Genomic DNA, 11,905 nt, shown 5'->3' with positions numbered 1-11,905 from the left:
GTTCTCCAGTCAGCTGCTCCCTATTAATGAGGCTGTTTCTGGAAGCTGCTCAGGACCTGTGTTGCAAGCCCACGATCCATTTGACGTTGCCTCTCTCCCAAGACAGCTGAAATAAATATTTCAATGCCTCTACGGAGGCAGAATATTTACTGTCACCCAGACCTAAACAGTCTGGTGCTACAAGTGGTCATGGAGAGGAACAGACTACACCAACTGGAATCTACTCCTTCGGACAAAGATGTCACGAGGTAGGATCTCCTTAGCAGAAAGTTTGAAATATAAAATGCGTCTCAGGAAAATTCTAACAGGCATTTATGTCAAAGTATGACTTCATTAATAAGAACAAGCTGTTGGAGTTCACCAATAAATTACCACAGGAATGTAGGCCCAAATCCCAGGCTGTCTTTGACAAAGGGGAATGAACCATCAGGTCATTTCTTCAGGCATCACTTTATGCTATGGACATGGCGTTTCACTCCATGGTGACCTTGGTGGTCATGAGATGGACTTCCAGGCTGCAGTCAATTGGATTTATCGAGGAAGTTTGAATGATGACAGAGGATCTGTCCATCAAGGGTAACAGCCATTTCAGTTAAAAGACCAAGTCATGTCACCCTCTCTAAGTACTTGCGAGTATGCATCTTGGTGCATCATCTCACAAAAATACCTGTGTAATGGAGTCTTAGAATCTAGGCCAGCCACTCAGCCATTCTACCCTGAAAGACCCTATAAACCAGAAAGAAACTGTTTGATGGTACAATATGGCAGATATACCACCCTGCCGTCAACCCCCTTTCCAGACCCAACTGCAAGAAAGCATTTTGATAGGATGTTCAAGAGCTGTCAACTAGTCCCATTACAACTAGTTTCCATTTAGGCCTTTGGTGGCTGGCTGGATTTTTTTCCTTCCAACGTGGCAACATCTAGCTTCAGACTAATGGGTCTTGGACATCATTAGCTACATGACAGAGTTCCTGTCTATGTTTTCCTCAAAACCCTTCCATGTGCCTTTTTCAGGGACTCCTTTCACAAGAGGGTTCTCAAATAGGATGTAGAGTCCCTGATCTGGCTAGGGGGGACTGAGCTAGGGATGTTAACTATCATGTATTTGAGTCCATGTGTAACTGCTGGATTTTTTTTTAGGGTTACATGTGTGTGCTAGTGGGGGGGGGGGGGGGGAGAGGAGGAGACAGGCAGGAGCCAGTGCTCACAAGGAGCCAGCTTTTATGCTGGCTTCCTGCAAGCACTTATTTCCGTCTGCACCCGAATGCTGCTGCTCGTAGAGAGGCAGCAGCACAGGGGGGCAGGCTTGAAAGCTGCTTCCCATGTGTACTGGCTCCCGCCTGCCCCCCCTTACCTGCATGCAACAGCAGCATGGGAGCAGGGAGCAGCCTGCTCCGCAGGATAGAGTAAATACCTCATCAGTACAGGGGGAAGGGATTTAAGGGTATGTCTAGACTGACGTGTTTTTCTGGGAGTGCTTCTAAGGATGATAGGACTTCCTGAGAACGCATTTGCTCTATCGCTTTTTTTTTGCAGAAGAGCAAACGCACTCTTTCAGGGACTCCTGTATACCTCGAAAGAGGAGGCTTTTCCACCATTTGGCCCCATCTAGAAAAGCTTCTTCTGGAAAAGCTATCGGAAAAAGCAATTTGCATAGCTTTTTCTGACAAAGGACTGTAGTCTAGACCTAGCCTTACTCCAAATATTTTCTAACCCCCCAGAAAGACAGGGGTAACAAACTCTTAAGCAAACAGCCTCAGCAAGCATTTTCACAAGGACCAGGAATAGGGGTCCCTATTTATCAGTGATCAAGTGAATATTCATCAGTGGAGATTCCCATCTTGGGGTCTCCTCTATCTGAGAAGACTTCTGGAAGCCTGAATATTCTAGGATGATTTTTTTATTTGCACTCTATTTACCCCAGAAGGTGAGGACTCTTTTTGGTTTGGCCAGAGGACTAACTTGCAAATCGTGCTGCCAGCCCTCTAAGGGAAACTAAGGCAATGGATGCATTCTGCTGCCGAGGGAGGTAAGATGTTTCTCCAGAACTATTTAACACCATATCTAGGGGATGCTGATTTTGTTTTAGGTTTTATGGACTGATTTCTAAAGTGGTTTTAGCCTTTACACATGGCTATAAATGTAACCACACACTTTTTATAAAAAGTTTATTTTTTTAGTGATGTGACTCTGAAAAAGATAAATTTAGAACTTAAAGTGACAGAGCTTCTCCCCTTTCCTCCTATAAACACAGCCAGCATCATTTTGTTACATCAGTGATGGGGGAGGGGTATGCACGGGATGCACAGAGGTGCTGAACATAGGGGCGCTGGAGATGTGGCAGCACCCAATGGCTTCAAACAATAATAGCAACTGAATGCATGGCTTCTGCCATACAGATTGTATACAATTTTGTTAAATGAGTTTCAACATTCCTGCTATAAAAATTGTTCCAGCATCTTTGGGTCAGCAGGGATTGAGCTGTGTGACAACAATAATATAGTAAAGGTAAAAATTTCTGTATGATACCAGTGTCTGTGAAGCTAGCTCATGCAGTAATGTTTTGCTCGCTTTACATAGAAAGCATACTCCAAAGGTTATGCATTTCATGTGGTATTATTTATATGATGATTTTGCAACTTACACATCTCTTTTCACGTCACTAAAATCCAACCCATCAATTTTGTTCCAATTCCCTAACTCATTGTTTTCCTTCCTTATCTTTGTTTTGGATACTAGCATTCCAGGTACTGGCCCATGAAGATATGTCCCTAGCTTGTACTAAGATACAGAACAAATGTATCTTGATTCTGGACAAGTTTCCTATTTGCTTATGCCAAATGCTTCCTTCAGCTGATGTAAGGTGCCATGGGATACTTAATAAAAGAGAACAGGATTACGTGATTATAGGAAAGGTACAGTCCAATTTACTTCATATAACTGCCCTACTATTTGCACTTAATGCATACTAGTGTACATATGGTGTACATAATGTATACTAACAACATATAATGATAGCCAGAATACATAAAAGTCGACATCCTTTATGACAAACTTATTTTAATCCAGACTTTTGAATCACGTATGTTTTTGTTTCTTTAATTCTTTATGTTCACTTTTGGCTAGCTCTTACTACCAATTACATTTTTCACTGGTGTAACTGCAAGCAGAATTTGACCTTCTGTTTTCAATCCTATATTTTTCTGGCTCTTCTCTCGTGGCTTGTCTTCTACAACCTTCATTTTGACCCCATAACCATTGATTTATATAAGTTAGTCACGGACTCCATTCACATGCTTGCATTATCCAATTACAGACTGCATTTTTTCATAGTCAGCAAGCTTTTGCTATAAACCACGTATCAAGAGTGGGATAATGTTTTTTCTTGTGCATGTCTAGAAAAATGAGTCTAATACAAACACGACCTTCTTTGGTTCCAAGGCTTTTAAATGCCAGACAACTATGAAAGTGTCTTTAGATTTTCTTCACAAGAGCATTTGTAACAATAAATTAGCAGCTGTCTCTCAGTTGTGTGATGTCCCAGGAATGTCCCCAGGCAGGACACAAAGTTTTCTATTTGTACCTATCACTTGCTGCATTTAGTTTTGCTATCTGTTTGCCAAGGTAGCCCGTTGAAGAGCCTGGCTAGTGCAAGGGAAGATCACTTCTCCATCTCAGCCACTTAATCTCTGGACCAAATTCTGCTCCTAGTGAAGTCAAAGGGTGTTGTCCACTGAGTTCCGCAGGAGTAGGCTAAGGTTTCTGCTTCAGGGACAGTAGGAGTAGTAAACAAACTTCTTGACTGGACCTACATCTCCTGCTCTAATCATAGAATCATGCAAGGTTAGGGTTGGACGAGACCTCAGGAAGCCATCTAGTCCAACTGCCTGCTCAGAGCAGGACCAACGTCAACTAAATCATCCCATCTGGCCCTTAAAAACCTCTAGGGATGGAGATTCCACCATCTCCCTAGGTAACCCATTCCAGGGCTTCACTATCCTCCTAATGAAATAATTTCCCCTAATATCTAACCTAGACCTCCTCCACTATAATTTGAGACCATTGCTCCTTGTTCTGACATCTGCTGCCATTGAGAACAGCCTGTCTTCCTTGGAATCCCCCTTAAGGTAGTTGAAGGCTGCTATCAAATCTCCTCTCATTCTTCTCTCCTGCAGACTAAATAAACCCTCACCTCTCCACTTGTCCTCTATCATGTGTCCCAGCCCACTAATGAGTTTTGTTGCTCTCCACTGGATTCTCTCTAATTTGTCCACATCCTTTCTGTAGTGAGGGCCCCAAAACTGGATGCAATGCTCCAGATGTGGTCTCACCAGTGCTGAATAGAGGGGAGTAATCACTTCCCTTCATCTGCTGGCAATGCTCCTCCTAATACAGTCCAATATGCCATTAGCCTTCTTGGCAACATGGACACGCTGTTGACTCATATCTGGCTTCTCATCCACTGTAATCTCTAGGTGCTTTGCTGCAGAACTGCTGCTCAGCCAGTCGGGCTCCCCGCTGTAGCATTGATTGGGATTCTTCCATCCTAAGAGTCCTGCACTTGTCTATGTTGGACATGATCTGCTTTCTATTGGCCCAATCCTCCAATTTATATAAGTCACTCTAGCCCTTATCCCTGCCCTCCAGGGTATCTCCCTCTTCCCCCCAGCTTAGTCACACATGAACTTGCTGAGGGTGCAATCCATCCCCTCATTCAGATAATTAATGAAGATGAACAAAACTGGCCCCAGGACCAACCTCTGGGGCACTCCGCTTGATACTGGCTGCCAAGTGGCTATCAGGCCATTGATCACTACTTTTTGAGCTCAATGATCTAGCCACCTTTCCATCTACCTTACAGTCCATTCATCCAATCCGTACTTCTTTAACTTGCTGGCAAGAACACTGAGGGAAACCCTATCAAAAGCTTTGTTAAAATCAAGACCTATATCATGTCCACTGCTTTCTCCATATCTATGGATCCAGTTATCTCATCATAGAAGGCCATCAGGCTGGAATCCCCAGCACATCTGAAAACTAGCTTCAAAGCCTTTGATTGCTTAAACATTTCATTTTTATTTCTACCTAAATCACTGCTAAATGCAGGGAAGTCAGTGTATTCTGCTGAATGCGAATGTTCTCAGTTTAGCAGATGGTACTACCCTATCCAAAGACGGTAGGGAAGCAGGGTGAGGACCCTTGACCACTGTAGTAGGACTGGCATGGGGGAGGTTGGAGGGTGTAAGTTATACCCCTGAAAGGGTAGCAGAGCTGCTTCTCTAGCGGTCCTCCTATCAGAAAATCCTACAAAGAACAACTGCCTAAATCAGCTGGAATTCCTCATGAATTCCCACAGCATCGCAGCCCATCTCCATGCCTCCCTCAATACAAGCTAGTCTCACTGAAATCCTGGCACCATTTTAAAGTCAGTAATAGAAATCTTGTATTTGTATTTAGTATCTATAAAGAGGGTAAACATTTGATTTCCATCTGCAGAACAATGTTAGGGTGGTATGTGGGGAAAAATACATGTATCTATCACTATAAAGCAAAGGATGGCATGAAACAGACTGACTCTGTTTACTAGTCCCTCCCTGGTACAACTCTTTTTTTTTAAATCAAGTTTCTTACTGCAAATGTAATAATTATCAAATCCTGTGAATGACAACATCCACAGCTGAACATCTGGCAGAGCATTCTCTTGGAGGGAATGAGAATTCTTTGCTCCCAAATTTACACAATAACAGAATGTTAATGAATGTGTTTGATCATTTGGACACTTTTATCCCTGCACAAAGAAACAGCATATACTTCCGAGTAGATAAACCTCATTCACCATGTATTTCTAAGCTTGAGTTTATGGACTTGGTCAGGAGAGTTTACTATATTTATGCTGCTTTCATATAATCACAGTAAAAATCTGAGCTAAAAACATGTAGAAGTCTCTTTACACTGAGTCATGTGAAAAACCCAAAGAAATATGAAAACACTACCCAGATATTAAAATGTTGCAGATAGAGAAGGCAGTTTCTCTGCCTTGCTTCCTCTGGTAACAGGAGAGAAAATTGATCTAAGAGTGTATTGAGTGTTGGTTGATAAGGTCGGAGGTTAAACAAGACTTCATGGCACTCTGGGATCATAGTACTTCCTGCAGAGAGAGATGGAAAACCTAGAGTGCTTAGACCAAATTTCCTCTTATGATGACCTCTGATCCTTTTTTTTTTCTTATGGACTAACTGACATACAATAGTCCCTTTTTACTTCAGGCATTTAGTTCACACAAAGCATAAGTAAGCAGTGTATTCAGGTAATAGAAACGTGCTGTAGTGATAGGATTATTATGCAATCTTTAGAGACAACAACTTTACACACACTTATTTTCAAATATTTGACTCTAGAATTCAGAGAGATGAGGTCACTCCGATATCTCAGTTATGGGGTTCTAGTAGTAGCTCTGGGAAATTACCCGTATTATTTAATGGAGGCCAGAGTAAGCAGATTGGATTTTGGATTAGCAGAAGACTGAACTGTATAAAAAGACTAAGTTAGCCACCATTATATTTCATGAGAACTTCCTGTTTCTGAAAGGTGCCAGCTTTACATTTCTGGAGATTGCTCTGCTTATGGAGATAACATTGGACAATGGCACTGCAAACTTGTGTCTGCTACTTTATCCATTACCTTCAGGGATCACTTCTGGCTGTGGAAGAGGTATAGGCAGCCCAATTATCTTGGCTTCTCAGCTCAGTTTGCCACTGAGGGTGCATCTACACAGCACCCTAAACTTGAAATAAGATATGCAATTTGTGCTATGCAAATTGCATATCTTACTTCAGTTCTACTTCAAAATAGCTTATTTTGAAATTTGGTGTGTCTACATAGCACCAAATTTTGAAATAACTCACTATTGTGAGACATCCCTTAACCCTTATGGAACAAGGGTTACAGGATGCTGAAATAGCATGCCCATTATTTCAAAAAATATTTCAAAATAACAGGAGGCTTGTTAAGATGGGGGGCAGCTGTTTCAGGACACCTTCGGTATCCTGAAATAGCTGAGCTGTGTAGATGTACTCTGAGGTTGCTAATTAGTGTTGATTGCTTATGTGATGTGCACACATGTCCACTGGGAAATTGACAGAGGCCACCAAATTAATTTTACAGGGGTCACCAACCTCTCATTAGGTGGCAACTATTACTGGTTATAAGTCCTGAGCTGGATTTGAACCAGTACTGTAACATTATATTCTTTTTATACTATGTTCCATTTAGTAAAAGATTATGCCTCTCCTGGATCTTGCGCAAAAAGGGGTTTTTGCACAAAATGGAAACGTTGACACTGCATGTTTTTGTGCAAGATCCTCTTGCACAAAGAAGGCTTGGTAGAGATTATGCAAATGAAGCATGTGAAAGTGCTAATCAGCGCTTCATTTTCATTGCCTCTTTCTGCAAAACGCGTAGTGTAGACATAGCCTGAGGATGGTCACGTGTCTTCCTAAGACCAACTACTGCTTAGACTTAAAGGACAAAAGAGATTGTTTACAGGTGATCACCCTGACATTGAGGGAAACACCTTTGATGACTTTCATTTGCACACTTAAAACCATAAACCATTCCATACCCCGTATTTCTAACTTTACATACAAGAATGATACATACACCAAAATAAGATATACAGATTCATACATTAATATTGATAGGTTACATGAGGTATTTTGTCCAAAGCATCTTTAGATTATTCATATTTGTATCCATAAGTCAATTTCATAAAGCATGGTGTGGAGGGGAAAGGGGGTGAAACCATCACAGTAGGTTAACCAGTCTAAGAAGGGTAGCCATGTTAGTCTGTAACTTAAAAAAACTTAAAAAATGGGTGGTCATGTAACACCTTAGCTCTGGTCTACATTTTGAAATAACCCCCCTCATTTTGAAATAAGCTGAGCCTCCACATTACCAAGCCCGTTCTTTCGAAATCTGTACTCCTGCTTTCATTGGGAAATAACACTTATTTTGAATTAGTTATTTCAAAATAGCAGTAGTGTGAATGCTCTGCTGCTGTTTTGAAATAACTACTCCCCAGAATCATTCAAAGTAATTACACCTCAGTGCTTCCCGGGGCTCTAACCCGAGGTAGTGCATCCACAGTAACGGAGCCGGCCTCAGACTAATTTCGAGGCTTCGCCATAGTGGGGACACACTATTTCAATTTTGTTATTTTGGGAGTTGTTATTTCAAATGTAGTTCTTCTGAAATAATTTCCTGGTGTAGACATGCCCTTTGAGACTAATAAAATGATACTATATATATTTATATTTGAGTAGTCTCTAAGGTGCTACAGGACCACCCATTTTTTTTAAGGTTTTTTTTAGTAGGTTAACCAGTTTTTTGCATCTTGTGATCTGGATCTTACTGAATAAAACATTTAGTCCTTTTTGACTGAGCAATTTAATCAAAAAGGCTAACTTGCACAGAGTTCACCTCCAGCCTCAGCCTCTGCACTCTAGTTGTGTTACCAAAAGTGATTTGATTTAATCTCTAAAAGGCAAACTTCTTGTGTTCCTGGCTGGAGGGGGTAATGCTAGTTGCACCTAACTCTGATAGGGTGCTTTTAAACAGTAGAGCTTATACCAGTTTTCAAAGGAGGTCTGTGTCATCAACCCCATTTTACAGATGGGGAAACTAAGTTGGGGTGAAGTGACTTGCCCAAGGTCACCCAGCAGGTCAGTGTCAGAGCCAGACATACACCAGGCCTGTTGTTTCATGTTCTAACCACTAGACAACACTGCCTTTGCATTAAAATAATGCTCTAGAGTCTGTTATTTTTATAGTCCAGGCATCATTCCTACTTACTATATGTTAATTGTTTAGTGTTATTTTACAAGCTCTCTTAGGAAACATGCTTCTTGCAAAAGTCATTTATAGATTCACCACAGAACACTGCAGTCTCTGTGGTTATGAGCTCTCTAGAAGCCTCAGAAATAGGGTGTGAATCTGTAAGCTTTGTTTTCTGGAAGGAACTGTGTTCATCAGCACACTTTGATCAGCACTTGATTGCACAACAAAGATGAAGAAAGAATGAGGTCAGTTGCTTTAAAAGAGTTACATACTAACATTTTAATGTCAGCCTCTGAAGGAGGATTTAACTTTAACTGGATAGAACAGGTTATGCAATGTGCAGAACTCAATGTATGTTCCATGAGAGTCTATCACTAGATAGACCATGGTGTTGAATTCCCATGCAAAACTAGGACCAAAATAAGTATGCTTGGGAGGGTTTTTTTTTTCTTTTACTAGGTGTTTCCTTTCTACAGTGTTGGATACTTCCATCACTTTTAGCCTCTATCTCTTTCTTGCCTGTAAGCTGGCAAGCAAGGTGAACTCTTTCACCTTGCTATTACTCATCATGGAGTTACGGTAACCAGGAGCACGGAGTGCAGTGAATGGCCAATGTAGCCTGGGAAAGCTATTCTCTCTTTCTAATCCATGTGCATGCCTAACTCCTGTTGAAGTGGATGGGAGTTTTGTACAGGGAAGCACAGTAAGATCCAGACCTCAGTGCTTTAGGCATACTATGTATGAGCACTCCTGGCAGAGAACGGAGGAATGTGTAATGAATTCATTTTTATGCCAGAGTTCAGGTTGCATTTTCTGATCACATGCAGTGTCCTGGGAAAAAAATGATTTCACATGGATTTCTTATAATGCCCTCTTATTATCAAATAGTTACATATCGAGTTTTACAAGTGTCCTTTCTTTCTCATTAGCACAGGCATATGTTAAGTGAATGAAAGCCCTGACTTGAGAACAAAGCGCCACTGTAGTAGGCAGGGGTGCTGACAGCCTCTGCGGGCCCTGAGGCAAGGTGTGAGAGGGTGGGCTCTGTGCTCCCGGAAGGGGAGTTGCTTTGAGCAGAAGGGGCAGGGCTGGGGCAGCCAGCCCTCTATGCCACCTAGAGCACAGCACCCCCCTGCCCCAGACCTCAGAGCCACACGGAGCGTGCCTCACAGCACTCTGGGAAACAATTTAAAGTAAACAGCTGCAGTGGCCAAGAGCCCCTTTGAATTGTTGGGCCCCAGGGCAACTGCTCCCTTGCTCTCTGCCCCACCCCCCATCGGTGGGCCTGGTAGTAAGCACTGTACAAACGCATACAAGATGATCTCTGTCTTGATGAGTTTATCATCTAAATGGATAAAGCAACTTGCCTGTAATTAGTGGCAGAGCCAGGAGTAGAACCCAGGTTTCCTGAGTCTCACGCCCACTGCCCATCCATCTTGTGAGGGCAGCTTTGCTATTAGAAAGCCTGGGGAACCTGACATTTGTCAACTAATTCCTTCAGTTGTACTGTGATATGTGATCTAACTGGGTTTCTCTTGGGGCCTATCATTCAAGTGGCAGCCTGCACTGAGACAGGGTAATAGCCCTACTTTGAATGGGGATACTGAAATGGTGTTAGATTTTTTTTCTACAAGCCTGTTATGCATATACATTTATTCTTAACTCAGTATTTACGAGGCATCTTAGGAGCAAATCCTAAAGTTCTCTGGAATGGTATGGAAAGGGCTCAAAGTAACAGGATCTATATGCTTGTGTGCCGGTGTGAAAACCCTGCAAGGAGAAATGTCTGCATCATTGTACTCTATGGAAATAACGCCTCTTTCATGGCTCTCTGCAGCATGGGCATAGCCCCAGGTGGGCCACCCACTTTGCTTCCTGCTCTCCCCCACCTCGGTCAGCGAGCCAGGTGTTCCAGCCAGGGAGCAGGCCTGGGGTGCCAGGGATTAACCCAGTTCCCAGCATTTTCCACCCACCTGACGTTGGGGCTCACCCAAGTGTGCCTTTCTGGCTATACCACTGCTATGTAGAGGGGCAGCCAATGCCATCTTTGAATAGAAGCATGGTCAATGGATCCTTGTACATGGCAGAGTCTCACTGCCTATACTCTGCATGGCAGAAGCAGTTGGCTCCATTCGTTGCTTCCTCCTCTCTTGTAGTGTAAGTTGGGGCTGCAGATTTCTTTCCTTAATGCTACTGGGCTGTGGCATGTTTTCAAATGAACAAAACCATCTTACTTGTGCTTTGCTCATGAGTTTAGGAATGGACCTTAGTGCGCACTAACAAAAAGCTAGAGCTTTTCTTTAGAGACATGACTGATTTCCTTCTCGCCTCCATAAACAATGAAAATCCCCTTTAACCAGAATTCCATTAAATGTCACATCACGGGAAACATTCTTGGACAAAGTTGTAATCACAATGCAATCTCTACAATAGACCACTACATTTCAGAGAGATGTAAACCATGTTTATTCAGCACAGGCGCCCAGCATAGGTTGGACAGAGTAGTATGTGTGTCCACATGCTCTTTTTTCATTTTTTAAAAATAGTTGAGGGAGGCCCCATTCTGAGCTCAGCTAGGAGAACCTGCTGACTAAATCTTTGCCTGTGTACCATGGCCTACATTTAAAAAAAAGATTTAAAGTGATTTTGTGTGCCCAGTTTGAGACACTGTTTAAAGCCTCTGGTTTATAGGAGCGTTCTGAGCTCCCGCCCCTGAAAATTGGGACCCCTCACAGCCTCTTGAATTGGGCACCGCAAATCACTAGTGCCTTTTGAAAGTTTAAGACCTATTCATGCCCCACTTTTCTCTAACAATGTGATTTAGCCACTCGTCCATTCTTGTGTTGGTTTAGCCTTCTTTAATGAATGTGTGTATAATCACTCATCTGAGGATGACCCCTTTCTTTTTCCAGAGGTCTCTAATTGGGGCTGCCCTCTCTATCTGCTGAACATGAAAACATTGCATCAGAACATCAGAGGAGAGTCAGGTGCTCTCCCCCCCCCCTTCCTATTCCACATAGTAGATTGGTCACTTTAGTTCTTAGTTTCATTTACCTGGTCTATGGAA

Source organism: Pelodiscus sinensis, chromosome 1, assembly GCF_049634645.1.
Source record: "Pelodiscus sinensis isolate JC-2024 chromosome 1, ASM4963464v1, whole genome shotgun sequence".
In the NCBI taxonomy this organism is placed as follows: Eukaryota; Metazoa; Chordata; order Testudines; family Trionychidae; genus Pelodiscus; species Pelodiscus sinensis.
This window is presented reverse-complemented; position numbering follows the sequence as displayed.